Source organism: Caretta caretta, chromosome 3 (assembly GCF_965140235.1).
Source record: "Caretta caretta isolate rCarCar2 chromosome 3, rCarCar1.hap1, whole genome shotgun sequence".
In the NCBI taxonomy this organism is placed as follows: Eukaryota; Metazoa; Chordata; order Testudines; family Cheloniidae; genus Caretta; species Caretta caretta.
In genome coordinates, this window is record NC_134208.1 from 5,790,740 (window position 1) to 5,814,935 (window position 24,196).

At 51.2% G+C, this 24,196-nt stretch overlaps 1 long non-coding RNA gene across 1 annotated transcript; it reads right to left on the bottom strand.

The window, feature by feature from the left end:
* Positions 1-314: 314 nt before the first annotated feature.
* On the bottom strand, positions 315-6,575 carry LOC142071495 (uncharacterized). Its single transcript, XR_012667521.1, has 2 exons — positions 5,702-6,575; positions 315-2,813 (listed from the first exon to the last, which is right to left on the bottom strand). It is a non-coding gene; the product is annotated as an uncharacterized LOC142071495 (long non-coding RNA).
* Between the last annotated feature and the right edge of the window lie 17,621 nt (positions 6,576-24,196).

Consider the following 24,196-nt stretch of genomic DNA (forward strand, 5'->3'; position numbering starts at 1 on the left):
GCTCTGACTTCCAGGTCACTAATGGGGCCTGACTCCTGCTCTGATCACTAAGTTAGATGACCCATGCCCTGCTCATGACAACAAGTGGTCCATACTGGAGGGGGAGGGAACTGGCATAGGGCAGAGGAGTGCTCAAAAGCTTCACAGAAGAAGTGAGTTTTTGCTCTGTACATACAGCACCTAAGACGCGGGGGCCCTGATCCATGACTAGGGCTCCTTAGTGCTACTGTTGCCGGCACCCAGTGCCGAGAGGCTGAACAACAGCTTGAGTTGGTTCGTTACCCAGTGTGCTACACCCAATAATCACAACGGGGTGGAGAAGCAGAAAAGTTTATTTGCAGCTGCAAAAAGGTACAGGGAGAATAAAATCTCAAATCCTGCACAACAGAGCAGGAAGTTACACAGGCTTTTATACATCCTTTTTCCCAGCATACTTATCCAATAGCAAGCTGCTCCAAGTATCCATATAGCCAGCCAATCCAGTTCCCAGCTAGTTCCCTGATTCTCTGTATCATTTGTTAAACTATACATAAAGCTGCTTTATTCAGCATTGTTCTTCCATATCTTCCCTGTTTGGCCTTGCTTAGTTTCAGGCAGTCTGACTCTGCAACATACTGTTGCAGATTCTCAGCATAACTGCTGTGTGTGTGCCTCCAGGCGGGGGGGCCAAGGACACTTGGGCCTAGCACGCAGAGCTGCTGTGAGTGCCTCCAGGCAGGAGGAGGGGGGCCAAGGACACCGGGGCCTAGTGCGAGGGGGCTTCATCGACACTCGTGGTCTTCCATCCCCTCGAGTTACCTAGTGGCCATGCCCCAGTGTTTCCAACAACTCCCCCCTTTGAGAACACTCAACAGCCTTGGCTCTGAGTTTTCTCACTTGGGCTACTTATTTCTTTACAATATGACTTTGCATAAGCACTTTGTGATAGCCCTGAAGAGAATGACTTATTAACTTTTGCAAAAGGGCCCTAACACATGATACTGCACAGCATAATACCAGTAATACAAGCAATACAGGAAAAAGAAATTTCAATAGCAGGCTAAATAAACCACGAAGCCAAGACGACAAACCCCAGCCTGAAAACAAGGTTTGCAACCAATCGTTCTCTGGGGCAGTATAGGCAACCTGTGCTCCGGCTCGGGCATGGGCCTCAGCCTGCACCACCTTTTCATAGATCTCATAACTGCTATCATTGACATATACACAACATCGGGGCCCGATGAGGGCACAAACCCCTGCTTGGGATGCCAAGAGATAGTCCAAAGCCAGCCTGTTTTGGAGGGAAAACGTCCTGAGCTGCTGTACCTCTTTATTTAATGTTTTTACTGCTGACCCTAAATCACTAACTGAGTTTTTTTAACTTTAAGGCCACCTTCTTAAGTACCATCTGCAGCCTTACAGTATAGCGGCCTATGCATGCCATGGCTGGCCCGGAAACCAGTGGCGCTATTCCCAGTACAGAGCACCCTACCAGCTTCTCGGTTGTGAGGGGATTCTTCATATTGCCCTCCAATGCCTTAGTCAGTCACCGCAGGGTCTTTTCTCGTGACTCAACAGAGGTGTCTCGGGCATTTCTAATCTTTCCTTTGGGCAGTGTGGCAGTTATGGAAAGATGAGGAACTCCATGAGCTATATAACAGCTACCTGTCCAGTTGGCTGGCAGCACCTTGTAAGCCTTTTGGCCACATACAAAATAGTGACCCTGTAGGGCCCAGTAAGGACTATTTCTTAAGGGGATTCCTGGGATATTTAGGGCTGCTTTGGCTGTTTTTTTTTAAATAATTTATATGCCCCAAAGGGGGCATCCCATCCTCCTGATTGGGTACAAGTGGGGGCATTTCTAATTGTCCCGTTCAAATTACACTCGCCATAGGGACCACTACAAACCCACCATTGGCTTGCTACATTGGAGATATTAACTGGACGGCAAGTTACATTTCCAAACCCCTTTTTTGTGGTAAGATTATTTGTAAGTGTTTCCCTAAAAGGGGAGCAACCATTACACCCACACTGTTGGCCTCCCCTGTTGGTCTTTATCCAATACCCATCAGCCCACTGTGTAATAACACAGGAGCTCTTTCCCACAGGATGCCCATAGGGATCAGATTGGTTTCGGGTAAAACATAACACTCCCTCAGTGAGTACTGCAACTGAATACTCCTGGTCCTGATAGGTGGCTTGCTGTAAAGAGGTCTTGTTCCAGAACGGTGAGTTCGTTCTTTCCTGCTCTTTGGTGGTGGCTAATTCTGCTAGGGTCAAGGGCAGCATGTCAAGGGGCATTCCCGTCTTGGGGGATAGTGGAGTTGGAGCACATACCCAGCAATCAGTCTGGTTTGTTAAATTAGCAACATGGTGCGCAAGCAAAACAAAGGAGTTATGCTCCCGATATGCACAGTTTGGAAATACCAATACAAAGAATAACAATGTTACCCAATTAATTATTACCAAAGTCTTCCCAACCCAAGGTCTCCAATACCTGGGTGGGCCCATTTTAGCATTAAGGTGCCCGCTATTTGTGTCTTTTAAACAGTAGCTTTAGCCCGAGATCTTCACTAGATGAGGAGTCAGCAGGTTGGACGGTCCACTGTTCTGCTGACGAGGGGGCAGGTACTGCCTTCAGACGAGAGTGATGGATCCAGTTCTTGTGGCCCTCGATCTTTGCCGCTGTATGGGAGGTCAGCAGGACGGTATAGGGTCCTTTCCACTTTTCCTGGAGAGGCTCGTCTTTCCAGGTACGAACAAGCACAGAGTCACCGGGCTGTAAGGAGTGAACGGGAGAGTCCAAGGGGAGAGGCTGGGAATCCTTGGTATGCCTGTGAAGAGACAAGAGAACAGCAGACAGGGAACACATATACTGTGACAAAAAAACATTACCCAACTCCCATTCCCCTGACAGAACCGGGGTGCCATTCATGGGCCATGCCCTTCCAAACATAATTTCAAAGGGACTGAGCCCTAATCTACCCTTTGGGAGAACGCGGATACGGAGTAGGACGAGGGGCAAAGCATCAGGCCATCGCAGTGAGGCTTCTTGGCACACTTTTGAGAGATGCCGTTTAAGGGTCTGATTGGTACGCTCCACTACACCACTGGCTTGCAGTCTCCAGGGTGTATGGAGTTTCCAGGGGATCTGTAAGGCATGTGAGATGCTTTGAATGATTTTTGACGTGAAGTGTGTCCCATTGTCAGATTCCATCCACAGGGGGAGTCCAAAGCGAGGAATGAGCTCCTTAACAAACTTGAGGGCCACTGTCCTGGCAGTGCAGTTACGGCATGGGAAGGCTTCTGGCCATCCGCTGAACCGATCCACTATAACAAGGAGATATTTGAACCCTTGGGTCCGGGGAAACTCAGTAAAGTCTATTTGCCACACTTGTCCGGGGCCCGGAGTGGGTTCTAGGGCAGCTGGTGGCACAGGATGTCCCGGTCGGGGGTTATTCTTTTGGCAGACTAAGCAGTCCGCTTGTACCTGGGCAGCCAGGGGTCGGAGTCCGGAAGTGATAAAGTATTTTCCCATTAGCTGGATAAGTGTTTCCCTGCCAGCATGAGTGGTTTGATGTAGTTTCTGCAGCACTGGCCGGATTAGGCCCTTTGGTAAGAGGACCTTCCCTTCTGGGGAATGGAGCCATCCCTCCTTTTCCCGGAGACTGAGTTTGTCAGTTAGCTGTCTCTCCTCCGCAGAGTACTGAGGGGTTGGAAGTTTCCCTTACTGATGGGATAAGGGCATGCATATGGGCGTTCTCAGCCTGAGGGGATGGCAGGGTGGCAGCATGCTTAGCCTCTCTATCTGCCCGGGCGTTACCTCTGGCCACATCTTGATCCTCCCTTTGATGGGCTTTACAGTGTACCACCGCCACTTCCGAGGGGAGTTGTATGGCTTCTAGGAGCCGGAGGATTTGGGGCCCGTACTTGACTGGGGAGCCTTGGGCTGTTAGCATTCCCCTTTGCTTCCATAGGCCAGCATGAGCATGCAGCACACCAAAAGCATACTTTGAATCAGTAAAAATGTTGACCCGCTTTCCTTTTGACAGTTCAAGTGCACGGGTCAGGGCTATTAGTTCGGCAAGCTGGGCAGAGGTCCCAGCAGGCAAACCTTCAGCTTCCACAGTGTCATGGAGGGTCACAACAGCATAACCCGGCCTCCTTTGCCCATCTATTACAGTACTGCAACCATCAGTGTACCACTCATGATCTGCATTTGGGAGAGGTACATCCTTTAAATCCGGACGGCTGGAGTACTGGACATCTATGATCTCTAAACAGTCATGTTTCTGTTCCTCTGTTTCTGGCAAGAGGGTGGCTGGGTTAAGGGAGGGGCAAGGCTGTAGGGTGACTTCAGAGTTCTCTAACAGCTTAGCCTGGTACCGAGCAATCCGAGCCTGGGTGAGCCAAAGCCCTCCCTTTGCATCCAATAAGGCTCGGACCATATGGGGAGTATAGATTTGCATAACCCCTCCCAATGTTAGCTTCTCGGCTTTCTTAAGCAATAGGGCAGTAGCTGCGACCACCCGTAAACATGCCGGCCAACCCTTTGCAACCTGATCCAATTGCTTAGAAAAATAAGCCACGGGACGTCTCCATGCTCCTAACAGCTGTGTAAGCACTCCTAGGGCCACCCCCCTTCGTTCATGTACATACAACTGAAACGGCTTAGAGAGATCTGGCAGGCCCAGAGCCGGGGCTTCCATCAATTTTCTTTTCAGGATTTTAAATGCCCTGTCAGCCTCTGGGGTCCAATAGAAGGGGTCATGATCTGCTCCTTTTACACAGTCGTACAGGGGTTTAGCCCACAGTCCAAACTCTGGGATCCATATCCTGCAAAAGCCTGCCATACCCAGAAATGCCCTGAGCCGCTTACGGTTACTTGGGGTAGGAACTTGACAGATAGCTTCCTTTCTTTCGCTTGAAAGCTGACGCTCCCCTTGCCTTAGCTGTAACCTGATCCCTCTCCACCTCAGACAACAGGGTTCTCAGGAGGATATTACAGTCGTCTCAATCGGCTTGTGACTACTGAGGCACCCCTCAAAGACTGATATAAACCTGCTTACGTTGGTTGAGAATTCCCCAGCCTGTGTTTTAAAAGCTGCTAAGTCTATTGGATTGAATGGCACATGGGTTTAAACTTGCATAGTTGTGGCAGGACGCCTGTCTGATCCAGACCGGGCGACTTTAGTTTCGGTGATTAAGGGGTATAGGCCAACCATGGGGGACTTACAAGGTGTGGGTGTGGGTGTAGGGGCCGAAGGGGACACCGGCTCTGCCATTACAGTGGGGGTGGGGGTCTGGGGACTAACATTAGCTGCTACCGAACCAGTCGGAGTCAGATTACAGCGCTGTAAAATATCTGGTCGAGTACATAAAGTCAGAAACAAATGCACATACATATGTTCATTCCATTTCCTTGTTCTCTGACAGAACAGGAGTAACTGAAGGATCGTGTTGTAATTAATTGACCCTCCTGGTGGCCACCACTCCTGGTCCTCTAGTTGATATTGAGGCCAGTCAACTGTACAGAATCGTTTTAATTGGCTCTTAGTCATCGGATCCGCACCAAATACCTTCCAGTTTGCTAGAATGCACTCTAGGGGCGTACACCGTGCCCTAACCTCTGAGCTCTGTCCCTGTCCCATACCTACAGGGTAACTCTGGGCGTCCCCAGGTTCCAACAGAGCATATAATCCGGATTTTAATAGGTTCCTACCTTATCCAAGGGTCCGGTTCTTCACCGTGGCCTGCAGCTGCTCCTCCCCCAAATCTAAGGGACCGGTTCTTCACCGCCGTCCACAACAGCTTCTCCACTATATGAGTGCGTTGCACCGTTGTGCCCTCTGGGGTCGATCAAATCGCGTCTCCTCCGAGGCCCCCGATGAACTCACCGGTGCGCGCTGGGCGTCGGTTCTCGCTGCAATCCTCGACCTCCAGGAGGGGTCCGGGCAAGGCTAAATTGCAGCCTCGTCGCCCACCCAGGGACGCCAAAAGCTGTTGCCGGCACCCAGTGCCGAGAGGCTGAACAACAGCTTGAGTTGGTTCGTTACCCGGTGTGCTACACCCAATAATCACAACGGGGTGGAGAAGCAGAAAAGTTTATTTGCAGCTGCAAAAAGGTACAGGGAGAATAAAATCTCAAATCCTGCACAACAGAGCAGGAAGTTACACAGGCTTTTATACATCCTTTTTCCCAGCATACTTATCCAATAGCAAGCTGCTCCAAGTATCCATATAGCCAGCCAATCCAGTTCCCAGCTAGTTCCCTGATTCTCTGTATCATTTGTTAAACTATACATAAAGCTGCTTTATTCAGCATTGTTCTTCCATATCTTCCCTGTTTGGCCTTGCTTAGTTTCAGGCAGTCTGACTCTGCAACATACTGTTGCAGATTCTCAGCATAACTGCTGTGTGTGTGCCTCCAGGCGGGGGGGCCAAGGACACTTGGGCCTAGCACGCAGAGCTGCTGTGAGTGCCTCCAGGCAGGAGGAGGGGGGCCAAGGACACCGGGGCCTAGTGCGAGGGGGCTTCATCGACACTCGTGGTCTTCCATCCCCTCGAGTTACCTAGTGGCCATGCCCCAGTGTTTCCAACACTACCATAATACAAATAATAATAATGCCTAGAATCCAGAGGTGCTGAAGGCAGAAAGGGCTACCCCACCTACTCCCAGTCTGAGCCTTGTCACCAAGAGCCCCTGATCAGGCAGCATGAGGGGCAGGTGCAGACACAGCCAGGGGACAGTAACCCTTCATCCTTAGCTGAGCGATCTCTGCACAGTCTGCTCCCTAGAGCTGCTGTTCTTGTGAGAGCCGGGCTGCCTCATGGGTGCATCAAGCAGAGTCAAAGAGGGTAAAGTTTACAGTGTGAGGGGAGAGGAGGAACCCAATGGTTCCTGGTCTTGTTCGCTGCCCCTGTTGCCGGCACCCGGTGCCGAGAGGCTAAACAACAACTGAGGTTGGTTCGCTACCCAGTGTGCTACACCCAAGAATCACAACGGGGTGGAGAAGCAGAAAAGTTTATTAGCAGCTACAAAAAGGTACAGGGAGAACAGAATCTCAAATCCTGCACCCAGAGCAGGAAGTTACACAGGCTTTTATACATCCTTTTTCCCAGCATACTTATCCAATAGCAAGCTGCCCTAAGTATCCATATAGCCAGCCAATCCAGTTCCCAGCTAGTTCCCTTCTTCTCTGTATCATTTGTTAAACCATACATAAAGCTCCTTTATTCACCATTGTTCTTCCATATCTGCCCTGTGTGGCCTTCCTTAGTTTCAGGCAGTCTGACTCTGCAACATATTGTTGCAGATCCTCAGCATAACTGCTGCGAGTGCCTCCAGGTCGGGGGGCCAAGGACACGTGGGCCTAGTACGCAGAGCTGCTGCGAGTGCCTCCAGGTGGGGGGCGGGGGCCAAGGACACCTGGGCCTAGTGTGAGGGGGCTTCATCGACACTCGTGGTCTTCCATCCCCTCGAGTTACCTAGTGGCCATGCCCCAGTGTCCCCAGCACCCCCAAGGAAATCTTTCAGAGCCATTTCTGTGTGAACCTGTGTGGGTAACTCTTTGCCTTGCCCTGTGCCCTGGCTTTGCTTGTTACTTCACATCCACTTAGCCCCTGAGCCAGGCTGCTCCCCACCTGTCTCTAGCTCTGTGTTTGCCCAGCCCAGCAGCCCTTCCCTCCCTCCGCACCGGCCCTTCCCTGACCCCCTGGTCAGTGCATTGAGTTCACACCAAAGACAGTGTATTAAACAGCAACGGTGAGGAGAATAAGGAAAAATGGAAGAGGGTGAAGGGGAACAAGGGACCCGCCCTGTGGGCTCGGGGGCACCACCACCGGCGTCTCTGGGACGTAGGGAAAGTTCACCGTCTCTTCCTCACACCCCCCGACTCCCTCCCAGGCCCGGGCTGGGCGGCGGTGACACCGCGGGTCGCACCCGGCTCTGGCGCTGGCCACGGGCCCTCAGGCGCTATCTGGCCGGACCCCCGACGGCGCGGCTGGTCTGCACGGCCCCAGCTCCCGGCTGCCCCGGCTCCCCCAGCTCTGGCCCCGCTCTGGCTGCTGCTCTGCCCTTAGCTCGGCCCCGCTCGCCGCCGGCAGCTCCCCTCACACGCAGGACGGGACCCTGGGCTCCCGGCTCCCTCGTTGCCTGGCCTGCCCTGTCAATCGGGCTGACCTGGAGCGTTGGCGTCTCCCCGTTGGCGCTGGGGACTGTCAGTCTCAGGACCCTGATTTCTCTCCCTCCATTCCCCTTTCTTTGGGGACTGGGAGAGGCCAGCCACAAACCCCTCTGAGTGTCAGTGGGGGCCAGCAGCCCCCTCCCGCCGGCCTAGAGCCGATCTCCAGAGCAGGCCCCGTGGACTGAACCGGAAATCGGGTTCAAAACACACACAGGGAGCCCCTGACGCTTGGAGCTCCAAACAGTCCTTAGATCTGGGGGAGGTTCCCCCCTTCCAAGCTCTTCATCCACCCACCCTCCAGTCCCTCTTCCGACTGCACGGGAAGCCCGGGGCTGCCCTGACAAAACCTTCAGCACATCTGCCAGGGACCGGGTTGGAACGGTTCCCACCCCATACAGCTTGATATCAGTCTGTTTGCCCCGGGGGCCTCGGTCTGGGCTCGGTTGTGGTGGTTTTGCTTCACTGTGGAAACCAATGCAGATTGCCCCAACGCCTCCTGTCTGCAGCTCAGGCTCCCCTGGGACATGGGGTTTGCTGCAGGCGAAGGGGGGATCCCCTCGATCGCACAGTGGCCCAGACTCCCTGACTGGACGCCTAGGCACGACGACAGTGGGCTCTCTCCAGAGCTAGAGCTGGGCAAATAATGGATATTTCCGGTCAGTGGCACTTATGAGAAATACATTCGTTTGTTTGGGGTCAAACTGAATGTGAAACTTTTCAGTGACTCAAGGACAGGCTGTGGTGGGTCTATTCCAGAGCAGAGATTTGAACTGCTGTCTTTTACAGCGAGGGGAAATGCACCCGAACCACTGGACTAAAGACAGAGCAGTCGCAACAACACCAGGGGCACCACCTTTCTCCTTCTCTCCTGGCCCTTTTGGGACTGGCCAAAACTGTGTGTGTCGAATGCGCTATTCATTTCAGGTCACTCAGAACTGCATTTTTCATGTAATAATCCTCCTCATCCAAAGAATGTCACCCAGTTTTACACAGACCACCAAGAGCTAAATTCACAATGGACTGAGGTGCGGTGACACTGAACGTCACCATGCCGATTTTTGGATGATTCACAAACCCTGCGTTGGTGCCTGGGCTCCCTGTAGAACAAGTGGGGAGAGACAGACACCTGAGAAAGGGATTCACAAACGCTGGCGATGGAGAAGACTCCAGGTTCAAGTCCCACCCTCTACCTGAGGGGAGAAGAATTTGAATGGGGATTTGCCACCTGTCAGGTGAACACACTGGGCTTTGGGACAGCCTGACAGGGGCTCCCTCAATCACTCCCGTTGAAGCTATTCCATTGTGGGGGAAATAACTAAAAAAAAACATAGGTGCAGGGAGATTGGACATTGGGTCTTTCACCTCCCCATCCTTCCTTCAACCTCTGTAAGCTCACTTTGAGAAGCCTGATTGGGCTCCACAGCCAAATTAGGTGGCAAACTCCTACCGTCCCTGGTGTGGGGGCTACAGGGTGCAGGCTCGGAAACACAGATGCCCTGTGAACTTTTACTACAAAAAATGTTTAAGACCCTGCAGTGGTGAGCAGCAGCTGAGTGGGGGGTTGGGAATCCCAGTGGGGTCTGATTCTGGCAGTTGGTGCCTAAACCAACAGTTAGGCACTTAAGCCCTTTGGTGAATTTGGCCCCAAGAAGGAGGCAGAGCTGGGAAGAGATATGAGCTCATCGGAAGAAGAAATCACAACTGGGAGGGGCTCAGAAGGTTAGGGGCTTACTTCCTGGTATCCCCTCGGAGCCATTCCCATCTTTTGGAAAGCAAAGAAGTTCCTCCTAGACTTTAAGGCCAGGAGGGACCATTGTGATCATCTAGTCTGACCTCCTTCACCTTGCAGGCCAAAGAACCTCACCCATCCCCTCCTTTAATAGATCCATAACCTGCCCGGGCCCTTATGCCTTGGGGCAAACCAACCAGGGCTTGGTTTTGTCATCAGTTGATCTCATCAGGTTCCTTGGGCTAGATACCACAATAATTCCCAGGATTGAGAAGCTCCTTGTAGAGGTATCAGCTACAACACCTTCCCTGGGCCCTAGTGCCACCCCATCCAGCCTCTCCCCACGCCCACTGATGCTGAGGATGGCTAGCCACTGGGTTGCTTGTACTTGAGGTTTGTATCCCTTTAAGACCGGAGAGTCCTGCTGTAATAGGACCTGCCTCTCTCAGAGGGTTAGCAGAACCTTATCTCCAGCCACTTGTCTGCTCCCAGACACCAGGTAGATGGCCCACGTTCTGCTCTCCAAACCTTGGCCTTCCTACATCCCTGTGCTGCAGGTAGTTGAGCCCAGGAAGCTCAGCTAACATGTGCAATGCAGGCACAGTGGACTGGGGTTTAAGTTGCAGGGCACCTCAATTATCCAAGCCTCAGTTCTTGAGATCTCTGTTTCCCACAGCTTGGCCGTGGCCATTCATTATGCTCAAGCCCCCTTTAATTATTGGTATCTATCTCCCCCGCTCTGACACCCCAGGCCCATGACATCTCAGCTCTTGGAAGGTGTGATGTAGAGAGGGGAAATGGGGGGTGGTCATCACTCCAGGTGGATGGCACTCCCCTCAGGTCTCTGGCAGATCTCTCCTTCTTTCTCTCTTTGGTTCAAGGGCCTCACTTCCTTCCTACCCCAGCCCCTCCCTCGGGTTTTGGGTCTGCCACCTTGGAAATTCCAAACTCTCTCTTTCCATCACCCCAGGAAAGACCTGCCCTTTATCTCCCAGTAAGTTTCTCTTCTGAGCCCTGTGCAATCTAAGTGCCCCATGGAGTCCCCTGCTTTCCACCCTCGAGTATAAACATCTCTGGAGCTTTTCCCCCCACTGCTACCACCCTTCCATGTCTAGCACCAGGTCAGTTTCTGAAAACTTTGAGGGTTTGCTCTTATCCTCCTCCATGGATTGTTGGCTTTTCTTCACACTTGTGGCCAAAACATCTGAAAGGACAAGACTTATGCCATGAATCTGCAAAGGAAGAATTTATTCTGGAACTAAATGAGGTAAAGTAACAAATCCAGTGAGCTATTCACACCCTCGGTCTCATCCAAGCCCCAGGCCTGCCTTTCACCTTGGAATATGGGGTTGAACGTCATACCCCAAGGAGAGTCTCTTATACATCAGTCTCTGTGTCCCAGGACAACATGCAATTGTTCTCAGCCACTTTGGTCCATGCTTACCAGGCCCGCTGGATGCGAGGGAGATGGTGGAATTTGTGGGCCCCTTCTGTGAGTGGGAATGCTGGCAGGGTGGGATTCAGTAATATGGAAACTGGAAGTAGTAGAAGGGCCCTACTGTCAAACAAACCCTAACCCCTCCCTTGGCCCCTGAAACCCCGCCCCTTGACCTCTTAAGCCCCGACCACCTGTCACTGGAAGTCCCACCAATGGGGGATATTACTACCGGGGTGAAGGCGGACACATGACCGGATGCAAAATGTGTCATGTGACCCCTCTAAGAACTCCTCCCACTTCCCTCAACCAATCAGGTTGGGTTTCACCCTGATACGCCCGCTGCGAGAGGAGATTTGACCAATCAGTGGTGTTCCAGGGCAGGGTGACCCATCTGGAAGTGGTTCATGTGACCCCTCTAAGACCTCTTCCCACCGCCCTCTACCAGTCGCAATAGGTTTCAGCCGCATAGGACCGCCCCAAGAACAGATGTGACCAATCAGGGGTGTACTGGGGCGGGTGACCCGCACCGAAGAGGGCCATGTGACCCCTCAAAGAACTCATCCCAGCGCCCTCTGCCAATCAGAGTGCAGCACCATCACCCCATAAATCCCAGTGCAGGGGCAGAAGAGGGCACCTTTTACCAAGAACGCGTGCTTTAGTAATCGTGGAAAGATGGACACCTTCACCACCCTCGTGAGAACTTCGGAGTTTGTTTTAGCCCCGAGTGCCTTTAGACTTGTGTGGAGAAAGTGCTACATCAGCAACAGGTCTGATGAGGGCCCTTTGACTCACCCGTTGATGGATACGCCAGAACCTGAAACCCAAACTCTTCTGAGGCACACCGAGGATCATGATGGGCTCTCATTGTCAGCCCCCCGAGAGGTGGAAGGCAAACGCAGTTCGGGGGAGTCACCGGAGGACAAGGTGAAGGGAAAAGACGTCGCTCAGGTAAATGAATGATTAAGAAGTGACAGCTGATGATGGGGTATAATGGGGTTAGGAACCGGGGGGCTGTGTAAATCTAAAAACAAGCAGTGGGGTGCTTACACTGTTTCTTTTCCGAAAATCTCTCAACAGCTCGACGATGCCTTTCCAGAGGCATTCGAGAACTTCTACATCAGTTGCCCCATGGGAGTAAATATACCATGCATCCGCTGGTTTTCCTCATGTCTGAGACACAGATCTCAAGAGGAAAATCCAGAAAAGGACAAAATGGCAGAATCACTCCCTTTTGGTAGGGTACATGGCGTCCATTTTTACAGGGGGCTGTAAAAGGTCGTGTTAAACCAGGCGATTAATAACACTTAGTTAAAAGTGTTAATTTGAATGTGTCCCCCTTCATATGTGTGTGAGTAAGAGACGGTACCAGTAAGAGTCATGTCTACACAGGCAGCTCTGTGAAAGAAAATATATTTGACCCCCGGAGAAGTTGGGAGCTTCGGCAGGGTGAACCCTCTTTTTCAAGAGGCCAAAGAGCAGAGTAAAACTTTAAATGAAGACCGGTAACAGCTTGGTTTTCACACCAGGACGCTTACACTTGGCACAAACCAGCTCGAATATGTTTTAAAAGAAACAAGACCATTGTTTCAAATGTGGATGCGTAATGGCAGGCAGATTTGATGGATATGCACCGGTTCTCCAAACGCAACAGCGGTTTTAAGTCCATCTTAACAGTCGTAGACATTCTATCCAAATATGCCTGGGCCTTCGGCCTAAAAGACAAGACAAGTGGTGAGGTCTCCAAGGCCTTTAAAGCTATTTTCACCAAAGGTCGCGTGCCTCAAAAATTACATTCCGATCGGGGGAAAGAATTTTTAAACAAACCTTTAAGGAGATTGTTAAAGCGGCATGGAGTTCACCATATTGTTACTAATACTGAAGTCAAAGCAGGGGCTCTAGAGCGATTGAAGAAAACTTTAAAAACTAGGATGTGGAGATATTTTACGAGGGTGAGACAGTTACTGGATCTTTTTACCCAAAAGAATTAGAAAAAGTAAACCCCAAACGAGACAGGATTTACAGGGTTGAAAAAGTTCGAGCGGCGAAAGGAAAAGGGAGAAAAAAGCAGCTACTGGTGAAATGGTTGGGGTGGCCCGATGAGTTTAACAGCTAGGTGAAAGCTTTTCAACTCTGTGACACTTAGACCCAAACAGAGAGAGCGAGAGAGAAATGAGTGATGGCGGGTTTTACATTACTTTGCCCAGCAATGCCAGCTCTGCAGCTTTTCCTCAAAAGACCAGCTCCAACGTTAAAATAGGACTAATTAAGCCCTTGGATCTCTTGGGTGCCTAGGAGGTGGGGTTAGTGGAAACACAATACCCGCACTTCTGGAACACTATCAACGTAGACACCCCTTTCAAAATCACCTTTGGAGATAAGAGGTGGAATTTCATCCTATGACGAGGTTATTACTCGACCATACCCGAATTACTGGATCATATGAACAGCACCGTGGCTTGTCATTCCGCACCACGTGAGGTGGTCATGAACTACAACCCTGTGGGTAGAAAAATGAGACTTAAATCTGCCAATTTTAGGTACATGTTTTCTACCAGCAGGGAGCTAGCTAACATTCTGGGTTTGGACCCCAAGCGCGGTGCTCAAAAATTTCCCGTCTCGGCTGACGTCACAGGGGGTTTCAACTCTTTGTATCTGTACACAGATATTGTACAACACGAGTTGGTGGGGGACTTTCTGTTGCCCAGTTACGCTGCGTCCCCGTCCGAGAAGGAACAACAAGTTTCTCACCATCACTTATGATAAACCTCACTACGTCCCTGACAGTAAACACCACATTGACACCATCACCATTGAACTAAAGACAGATCAGAACAGACGCATCTCATTTTGCTTTGGCAAGGTGATCATCAAGCTGCACCTGCGTCCACGGAGAGAGCGAGGTTTCTGAAAAGCAAAATACTATTTTGGCGATCCTAAAAAATTACGGTGACCCCACCATCTACAGAAACTATTACAAAGCCCAGGCTGGATACGCCCTTCCTGGATGTCATGGGGCCCCCGTGATACACGGGGCTGGTGTTCATGGAAGATTTCACACCCTCTTTTGAAAAGCTGTACCACTTTTGAGGAGGGGGCTAGAGATTATAAAAGTCCACATAAAAACCGCCACTCAAAACATAGCTACAGACGTGGTAGGTCATGTCTCCCGCGCTGTTCTGGAGAAAGTGGGGAACACAGTTTTACAGGAAGGATCGGGGCTGATGTACATTAAAAGGAGGAAGAGCACGAGCAATGTGTCATACTCGCGATGCTCAGGTCCCCCAAAACCCTTTAAAAGAAGGGCTTTGACCCGCAAGGCCAGCCACAAGTGAAAGTCCAAGAGGAAGCCTGGGCGAAAGAGGAGACGCTCTCCACCTGGTGAAAGAGATATATTTGAATCAACATGGCTTTTGTTCACTGCGGGTCTGATGAGTGGACCACATCCGAACTAGACTTGTTCCAAATAGCCCCTATGCAGACCAGCATTGAGAAAAGCATCTACATCGAGGCGCCGCCTCTGTCGGTCATTATGGAGTCTGCCCCCATTGACTTTTTTGTAGCAGGGAATGGTGTAGATTGTATGGATTTAAACAACACGCTGCTGGAGCTGTGTTGCAAGATTGTAAAAGGAGACGAAACTGAACTCACCGTGGACGCCGAGGTGGGCCTGGTGAATTACCCCGTGGCCTCTATTTTTAGTCAGTGCGATGTCACGCTGGGAGACCGCCTCGTAAGGCAAAGCAACAACTGTTACCCTTACAGGGCCTTTATAGAATCGGTGCTCAATTACAGTGACGACACCCTCGCCATGCAATTTTCCACCGGCCTGTTTTACAAAGACACTGCCAGACAACAGGAAGAAACTCGAGATGGATGGAGGGAATCTAGGGTTTGTGAGGTGTGCAAAGCTGATGGCCCAGAGCAGGATGGTAGAGCTGCTGGTTCATCTGCACAGCGACCTGTTTTTTCAAGAAAAACTTTTGTTGAACGGAGTGGATGTGAACATTAAACTGATGCGCAGTAAAGACATTTTCTGTTTAACGGGCAGTGCAGCTGAAGGCTTTAAACTGTGCATTGTATCACTGTATCATTGTATCAGCATCCCTTTTTGAAGAAAGTAAGGGTGTCCACGAGTGTCGCATTTGCCGAGCGAGTGTAGAGATTTGTAATTTATCCCTGGGGTTTTTGAACAGAACCATGTACTTTGTGTTTAGGTTAATCTTGCGACTCTTTTTCCCCTGACAAAATAGGCTTTGAACTATAAACATAATGCTCTGGTTTCTGTGACGCACGTACTTGGTAAAGCCTTCCTCGATTTCAGCGCTTTCACAAGCAGAGTTCATCAGATCGTTCATCAGATAATCGTCTTTACTTTACTGGTAGGAAACAAACGGTCATCGTCAAAAGCATCAGGCAGCCCCTCCACAAAATTGAGAAAGGGATATTTACAGAGCAATTCTGTATACAGAGGTTGCCAACAACTGTAACATCACACGATGTTCTCAGGCATAACAGACAGTGTTTGTCTGGCGTTATCCAACACATTTTTTATAAAGTAACTTTTCCGGCCGTTGCTAGGCCCTGCGAGAATTGCAGAAAAGGGGTGTTTCGAAATGATCCATTTTTAAAAACCGTAGGGCAGGGTTTTAAACCCTCTCCTTGGACCTTCTTGTTGTAAACGACTTTCTGTGTTTGTTTTCTGAAGGGTTTTTGTCGCTATTTGCCACTGATTTTTGTTCCTTGCGATAGAAGGGTGCTGCACCTCTGTCTTTTTTGAGGTGTTTTCTCGCAGGCCCGTGCAATAGTCCAGACCTCGATCTTTTATACTGTCAAAGTTGATCTTTTCACAGTTTGCTACGTTCAGGGTAATACCTTTGACTTTCCTAAGGCCTTTCCTCCCGACAGCTTATACCCATATGTTTTTGGGCCTGCCGACACAAACTCGGTGATGTGTGGATCAGGCGGGATCTTGCTTGTTAGGTCCCCTAAATAATCCCCCAGAGGGGGATTCCAGTCACCTTCCCTTTTCACAAATGTCACCAAGTCAGTGTCGTGGTACAGACACCGCTCTTGCAACCTGTCTAGGAGGTTGTATAGTTCTAAGAGGGCATAAGCGGTGGTGAAACAGGCTATGAAGACATTGGTATTGCCAGAGACAGAGTGCAGGTCTTTTGCCTGCTTCCATGACACACACGCGGTTTCATCCTCAATAAACTTGCAGGATGAAACCTTGTAATTGGGGGAAAACAGGTTCTGAAAGAGTTTGTCAGGATCTCTCATGATGCTGGTGTTGGGTAGGTTTGTTCTTTGGCCAAACTGACCCCACAGAGATTTTAAAAACAGTTTAGCAATTTTGCATTTTGCGGAGTTCGACCTGATCTCGTGTTGGCGTAAAAGCACGCCTTCTTGCTGGTAGAAATCGTTAATGTACTTATTTTGTTTTTCTTCATCTGTGTACCAGCTGGGATACCCTGAAGCCTCTTCTTTCTGGCAGAGGTGTAATTTTATGTACGCTGAAAAGTGTTCATCAGATTTTTCATTAAAATGCCACATTTCATAGACTTTAGCCACCGCATACCTCTTCGCTATGGCCGTATTCAATTCCACCATGCACCAAGTCCCCAGGATGGCCCTCTCCTCATCACTGTGGATGCATGTCTCCCGCTGCTCGGTTTCTGCACAGGTTCGGCATAGCAGGAACAGAAGCTTGCCACCGACTCTGACAGGTAACAACGGGAAAAAGAGGCTTCGCAGGGGGTACACTTTAACTTTTGCAATTCCAAAATAATTTGCAAGGGGTCCAAATTTGTTGTAAATTATATCAGGGTGTCCGATGGGGTATTCCTTGGTTTGTTTACAAAAGAGTACAGGCTGGTCTCGCGATGAAGTACATATCAGAACCTTTGGAACTGAGCGCTAGGAACGTGTAGTCCCGGAACTCTTTGCCAATAAAGGTCTAAACAAACAGAGAAAGACACTTGTCGCCCTTAAATTCCCAGGACTTTTCAGGCTTTCGGGACATAGCAAAAATATAATTGGGCGTGTGCAACCCAGTCTTCTGTGTGCATTCAAAATCATAAAAAATATATACTTTTCTGAGGATTCGGGTTTTCGAATGCTCTCCAGAAAACACAGGTGACTGTCTACATCACCAGCGATCAAACCCTGACCCTCTTTACAGCGCCTCCCTTCACACCTGTGCCGCTTGTCCACACAAAACTGACACTTATCACACAAAGTTTTAGACAGGCATTCGACTCGCTTTTTCGACGCACAGTGGACGTGTCTGTCTAAACGGCCTAAGCAGCAATTCAAGAGAGTTTCTGTTGAAAGAGACAGTCTCCAAGCTACCTGAGGCTTTTATACCATCGTAACTCTTTGTTTCAAAATAACTAGCAAGGTGATTGGATCCCCCCTCCCTAGCATTGCCTTTTGTGATCTGGGTGGGGCAATAAGTTGTCTGCACAACTGGGTTGCTTTTCTTTTCTTTTCTTTTCTTTTCTTTTCTTTTCTTTAAAAGACATACAGCTCTGTGAAAAGAAACCAAGGGCCAGAGACCTTCTAACAGAAACACAGATAGTCACAAAGCCCTTTTTTTCTTTTTTTTTCAATTTACAGCTACCAAGTTGTATGTCGCTGTTTGTCCCCTCACCATTTTCTAACTTAATCCTTTTTGATTTCTTACAACTGGCCTTTTTCTGAAGCAGGGTTCTGTAACTTTTTGTGCAGACCAGACGGTCAATATAACGCTGGAAGCAGCATCTTACGGTTTGGTCATTTTCTTTCAAACACGGTCAGGGTCTGCACTAAATTGCACAGCATTTATCAAGGTCACACCGTGCGCTAAATGTTCTTGGGTGAGGCACAGACATTGCACAGCTTAACCTATGGCAAGAACAGTGTTTAATAGGCTTTCCAAATACAGCTCAGCACGCCGGCCCCGGAGCTGGCAGTTTCTATCCACTGAAGTCCAAGTCGCACAGCCATGGTGCCGTTGGGCTGGCGCAGCCATGACACAGCCCTCGCATCTTCAAACAGCTTTTCCCGAAGGCAGCGATTGAGGACAGCAGAAACAGCAACGCGTACAATAGTCCGCATGACTTTTTTACGCTCACGACGTGGCACTGGCTCAGTGGGTTCCATGCCAAACCTCCTCCTAAACGCCTCCTAGCCGTCATCCTCGGAGTCCTCTTCAACAATTTGGATCGGCGCTGAGCAAAAACAAGGTGGGCCTGGTTCATTTTCGCTGCTTGATGCGAAGCTGTCTAGGGCCTCCGGGGCCTCTGGAAAGACATCATCGAGCTGTCGAGAGATTTTCAGAAAAGAAACAGTGTAAGTTCCCACTGCTTGTTTTTAAATTTACAAAACTCTCCCGCCCCTCCGGTTCCTAACCCCATTTCACCCCATCATCAACCGCCACTTCTTAATCATTCATTTACCTGAGCCATGTCTTTTCCGTTCACCTTGTTCTCTGGTGACTCCCCCAAGCTTCGTTCGCCTTCCTCCTCCAGGGGGGTGGACGACAAGAGGCCACCACGCTCATCGGGGTGTCTCCACACAAGTCCAAAGGTCCTCAGGGCTAAAACAAAGTCCCAAGTTCTCACAGGGGTGGTGAAGGAGTCCATGTTTCCACGATTTCTAAAGCACGCGTACTTGGTAAAAGATGGCCTTTTCTGCCCCAGTGCTGGGACTTATGGGGTGATGGTGCTGCACTCTGAATGGCAGAGGGCACTGGGAGGAGTTCTTAGAGGGGTAACAGGACCCTCTTCTGGGCGGGTCACCCTGCCACAGAACACCCCTGATGGGTCAAATCTGCTCTCAGGTGGTCCTAGGCAGCCAAAACCCATTGCGATTGGTAGAGGGAGGTGGGAGGAGGTCTTAGAGGGGTCACACAAACCACTTCCGGATGGGTCACCCCACCCTGGAACACACCCAATTGGTCAAATCTCGTCTCTGGGCAGCCCTATGTGGCTGAAACCCCTCGTGATTCGTAGAGGGCGGTGTGAGGAATTCTTTGAGGGGTCACATGAAACACTTCCGGATGGGTCACCCAAACGTGGAACACCCCCGACTGGTCAAATCTGCTCTCAGGGCAGTCCTATGAGGCTGAAACCCCTCCTCATTGGCAGAAGGGCGGTGGGAGCAGTTCTTAGTGGGGTCACCCTGCCCCGGAACTCCCCCGGATCAGTCAAATCTCCTCTCGGGGAGGCCTACGGGGGAAAAACTGAGCCTGATTAGTAGAGGGCAGTGGGAGGAGTTCTTCGAGGGGGTCACATGACACACTCTGCTTCCTGTCATGTGTCCGCCTTGACTCTGGAAGTAATACCCCCATGGGTGGAACTTCCGGTGACAGGGAGTCGGGGCTGAAGCGGTCAAGGAGTGGGATATAAGGGGTAAAGAGGCAGAGTTAGGGTTTGTTTGACAGTAGGTCTCTTATACTATTACCAGACACCCTTAGAGGCCCTTGCCTTTCGAAAGGGTGGCTTTTTAATTTAGGATTAGGTGTTCTTGAACAAAAGTCCTTGGACATTTGCGACTTCACTTTCTTTTGAAGCTTGGAGAAGGTTTGCTTCAGGCACATGAAGATCCGTTTGAGAACTGGAAATTTGTTCCTTGAAGGCGATGATGTCCTAGCTCTGGAGGCCTTTGGTGGCTTTGGAGGAGAAGCGTCAGGACTCCCAGTTGCTTTCTCCCCTGCTTGCGAAAGCCCTGTTGTACTTGTCGCAATGGACACCATCTTCGGTTGCTTGGTGGGAGCCCTTTTCCCCATTGCATCCTGCCTCTTGCTCCTGTCTGCTGGAAGGAGCCACAACACTGGCATCTTGTTGTGGTTGGATGATGCTGCAGAGTCTCCTGGAGTCCATCGCTGGGGAATTCCATGGGACGTTCTGGGCAAGTCAGCACCTGCAGAGCCAGCTCGTCTCTTCTGTAGAAGCTTACCGCACTTCTTGCAGACTCTGATAGGCTGCTGGTCCCTGAAGAGCTTTGAATTCACAGTTCCATCGAACCCATGTGGAGCCGGGATGTCTCGAAGACCATGAAGCTCAGCACATTCTTGTGTCTCCTCCTGAGTTTTCTTACCCTTCATCTTTCCTTGATGTGCCTTGCGGCACAGATGGCAGACTGAGACATGGCTCGCCACGGGGCGGGAGCTGCTCAACATTTCCATCAGGTGATTGATCTGCAGGTCGTGTGCAGCCTGCCCAGCAATGAGAGAGTCAAGAATGGATCTTGGTAGCTGCCCAGAGCCTGGTGCCTCTGGGACAATCTGGTGGCATTGGGTCCTGGGAAGATCTTCCCTGCTCTCACCAGCCTGTGCCCATGGCCTCAGGCAGGAGCCTTCTCCGGTGATAACCTTCCTCTCCATGTGCAGCTCCAGCTTCTCTTCAGTCCCTTTGGTGCCACTCAAACTGGGAAGGGGCTTTCTCAGCTCGCTCCTATCAATGTGGAGTGTCACAGCGAGCATCTTCTCTGTTCTTACAGTTCCTGGTGGTGCCGATGTCAGATCCACCCCTGCTGGCAGAGTGCAGCGATCCGGGTTAGTTTGGTTTCCAGCTGTGCCATCACTCCTGCCCGTCTCCATGGTGGTATCTTCCACTGGTGTTGGGAGACGTGTGGAACAAGTCTGCTGCCTTCTGTCTGTGGGTAGGGCATGTCCATCCTCCAGCCACATCTTACTGGGGGCCCTTAGAGGCAACAGAGGAGCTGTGTGAGGTTTCTGCGGGGAGAGGGGTAAGCCCTGCTCATGCTGGAGTCTCTTTGTGTTCAGGTGACAGTCCAGCTCCTCCAGGACTTCATGGCTTAGGAAAGGGATCCTGCTCATGTTGAACTTCACCCTGGGGTCTCTGTCTGGTGGGCGCAGAGCAGGGGCATTAGGGATCATCTTGGCCAGTGACTCTGTGTATGGGGTAGGTGCCCCCAGTTGACTCTGCAGATGATTCTGTCTTATGTTGAAGTCTAAGCCATGGGCTGATGTCTGGTCCAGACTCGTGATCTGCTCTCGCCGGTTTCGTCTGCTGTGGACAGGAGGCCTGGGGAGAGGCTGGTCTTGGATGGGATGAGTGGAGCTGAGAAAGCCCCTTCCCAGCCATGATCTCCCTTGTGTGGCAGAGGGGCTCTGACCGAGCCACGGAGGCTTCTCTCAGGGAAAAGGAGCTGGGATTCCAGGGGAAAGAGGTGATGGATTCCATGGAGGAATCAGAGAACCGGCTCATGGCAAATGTCATCACACTCGGCCTGTGGGAGAGAGCAGACAGGGACAGATGGGACATGGCCCTGCTGACAAAGGCAAACCTTGGGCACAGCCGTCCAACTGTACTGCAATGGGGCAGTGTCTAGGCATGCATGGCACACCACGCTCTGACACAAGGACATCAACTGGAGAACGAAGGACTGCGAGAGGGAGCTGGCACCCATTTTATCGATAACGATAACCCCCTTGTCACAAGCACAGGTGCAGCACCTAGCACAATGGGGCCTTGAGCATGACTGGGGACCGAGTGCGCTTTTAATAGAAAGATTCTATTCTGTAACTCCTCTCTCGTTCTGGGAACTGCAGTGTCCTCTTTTTGTCTCAGCCTCGTGGCTAGGCCACTCAGCATTTCCTACTCTTCCAGGGTACAGTCCTTCAATTATCTCTCACTCCAACAGTGACCCAGATAGTCTTGCTTTTCAGTGCCCCACCCGTCTATGCCGTGCCCTCGGTGGCCGTTCGGGAAACCCGGGCCCGCAGTTTACACCTGGTTCCAGGCCAGGGACCCTCAACGCAGGAGTTTTGGGCTTTCCTCTCCCAGCCTTCACTGCTACTTCCCTGGACTGCTTCCTTCTACTTCTGGTTCCCCTCCTTGCTCTGGGTGTACCAGCTCCAAACTGGGTGTACAAGCTCCAAACTGGTACTTCCCCCTCTTCCCAGGGAGGGACTGCTCTTTCCCAGCAGTAGCCCCTATCTCTTGCCAGCTTCCTGGCTTTATAGGCCCTGCCTATTCCTGCACAGCTGAGTCTGCTTGCAATCAATTCACTGCTCCCTGACTTTTCCTCCGGGTGCACCCTGTAGAGTTCACACGTCTCCCTGGCCACCTTAGCCCCTTCCAGTCCTGGGTGGGGTGGACAGCTCATCACAGAGCCTCCCACTCAAGACTGCTCCTCATGGGGGGAGGAGAGGAAGGTAGCACCTCCCCTGCCTCTCATGCAGCCAAGTGTACAGACTTTCCCTCTCTTTCTTTATGTCACCCACCATGAGTAGTTTCCCTTTCCCCCCCGTGCTGTCTCTCCGTTTCTGCTGCTGAGATTCCAGGTCTTGCACAACCTCTTGCAGGGTCTACGCTGCAGCTACTAGCCTCCCCTACAGTTGCTTCATTGCCCCATCGAGTCCTCCAGCACCCTCGCTCTCAGGGTCTCAGTCCCCACTGTCTTGTGCATCACCTCGGCATTAATTCCTACCTGCTTAAGCTTCCTCCCCTGGGGGGGGTCTCTCTGCTCCCCCCAGCCTCACCTGCCTTTTGGCTTTCATCACAACATCTACAGATTCACTAGGGGCCTCTCTTTCTCCTTTTCTTTTCTTTCTTCAGGTCTTTGCCTTTGTCTTGACTGTCTTTCTTTCCCCTTGGGGACCGTTCCCAAAGTACGGACACTTTTGTCAGCATTCAGCTGCTTTACAGTCTCATTCTAGCCCCCTTGGGGTACTCATCCTGCATAATCTAGATCTGATCCCTTACATCAGGGCTGACCGTCAGGTACAGTCTCTCTCACAGTCCCCTGACATCAGGGTGACTGTCTCATACAACGCTTCACTCAGTCTACAGTCCTCTGCACAATCCCTTTCCCACAGAGGTGACCGAGTACCCGCATTTCCCACCACATTGTCACAGGGGGCACCCCTCATTGCTTCTCTGGTGCCTCCTCCTGGTCACTCCGTGGATGGGCTCTTGAGGTCAATGCCCCTTCCCATGTCGCACACCATCACTCCGTCTCTCTCTTGGGAGTGCAGCTCCTCTCTCGTTTCAGGAACCTCAGTCTTCATGACTCAGCCCGCTGGCCCTGTCTCTCAGCATTTCTCCCCTTTGGGGTACAGTCCTTCAATTCTCTATGATTCTTGCAGTGACCCAGGCAGGCTTCCCGTTCATTGTCCTTCCGGTCTGTGCCACGCCCTCAGTAGCTGGTAGGGGAACCTGGGCCTGCCCTCTACTCCCGGTTCCAGTCCAGGGACCCTACAGCCAGGAGTTCTGGGCTTTCCTCTCCCAGCCGTCTCCGCTTCTTCCCTGGACTGCTTCCTGTTACTCCTCCTTCCCCTGCTGGGTGTACAACCTCCAAACACTCCCCCTTCTTCCCAGGGAGGGACTGCCCTTTCCCAGCGGCAGCCTCCGTCTGTTGCCAGTTTCCTGGATTTATAGGCCTGGCCTACTCCTGCCCAACTGAGCCTGCCTGCCATCAATTCCCTGCTCCCTCACCTCACTTTCACTGGTGTCTCACCTTGGAAGCTAAAGCCTGTTAGAGGCTTTTTCCCTGTTATTTTAGGATCCTGGAGTATCTGGTTTTCTCTGCTCCCTCCTCTCTACATTCACTATCCCCTCCCACCCAGACCCCTGTCTGGTGCCCCCCATTCAGTTGCCTTACGGTATCAGAACTTCATCCAGGTATCTGGCCATGTACTGTACCCTCCTCTCATCCAGCCTGAGGCTGTCAGCCAAGGTGAGCTTCTCCAGGGGCACGCGGCAGCTGTGGAACAAAGAGAGTAGATAGTTCAGTGCAGACCCTGCCCTCAGGCCCTCTTTCACCCAGAGGTGCGGCACTGACAGGCTCCCTGTCCCATTCTCCACTGAAGCAACCTCCTCCCCTGCAATACCCAGGCCTTGGATGTTCTGGTTT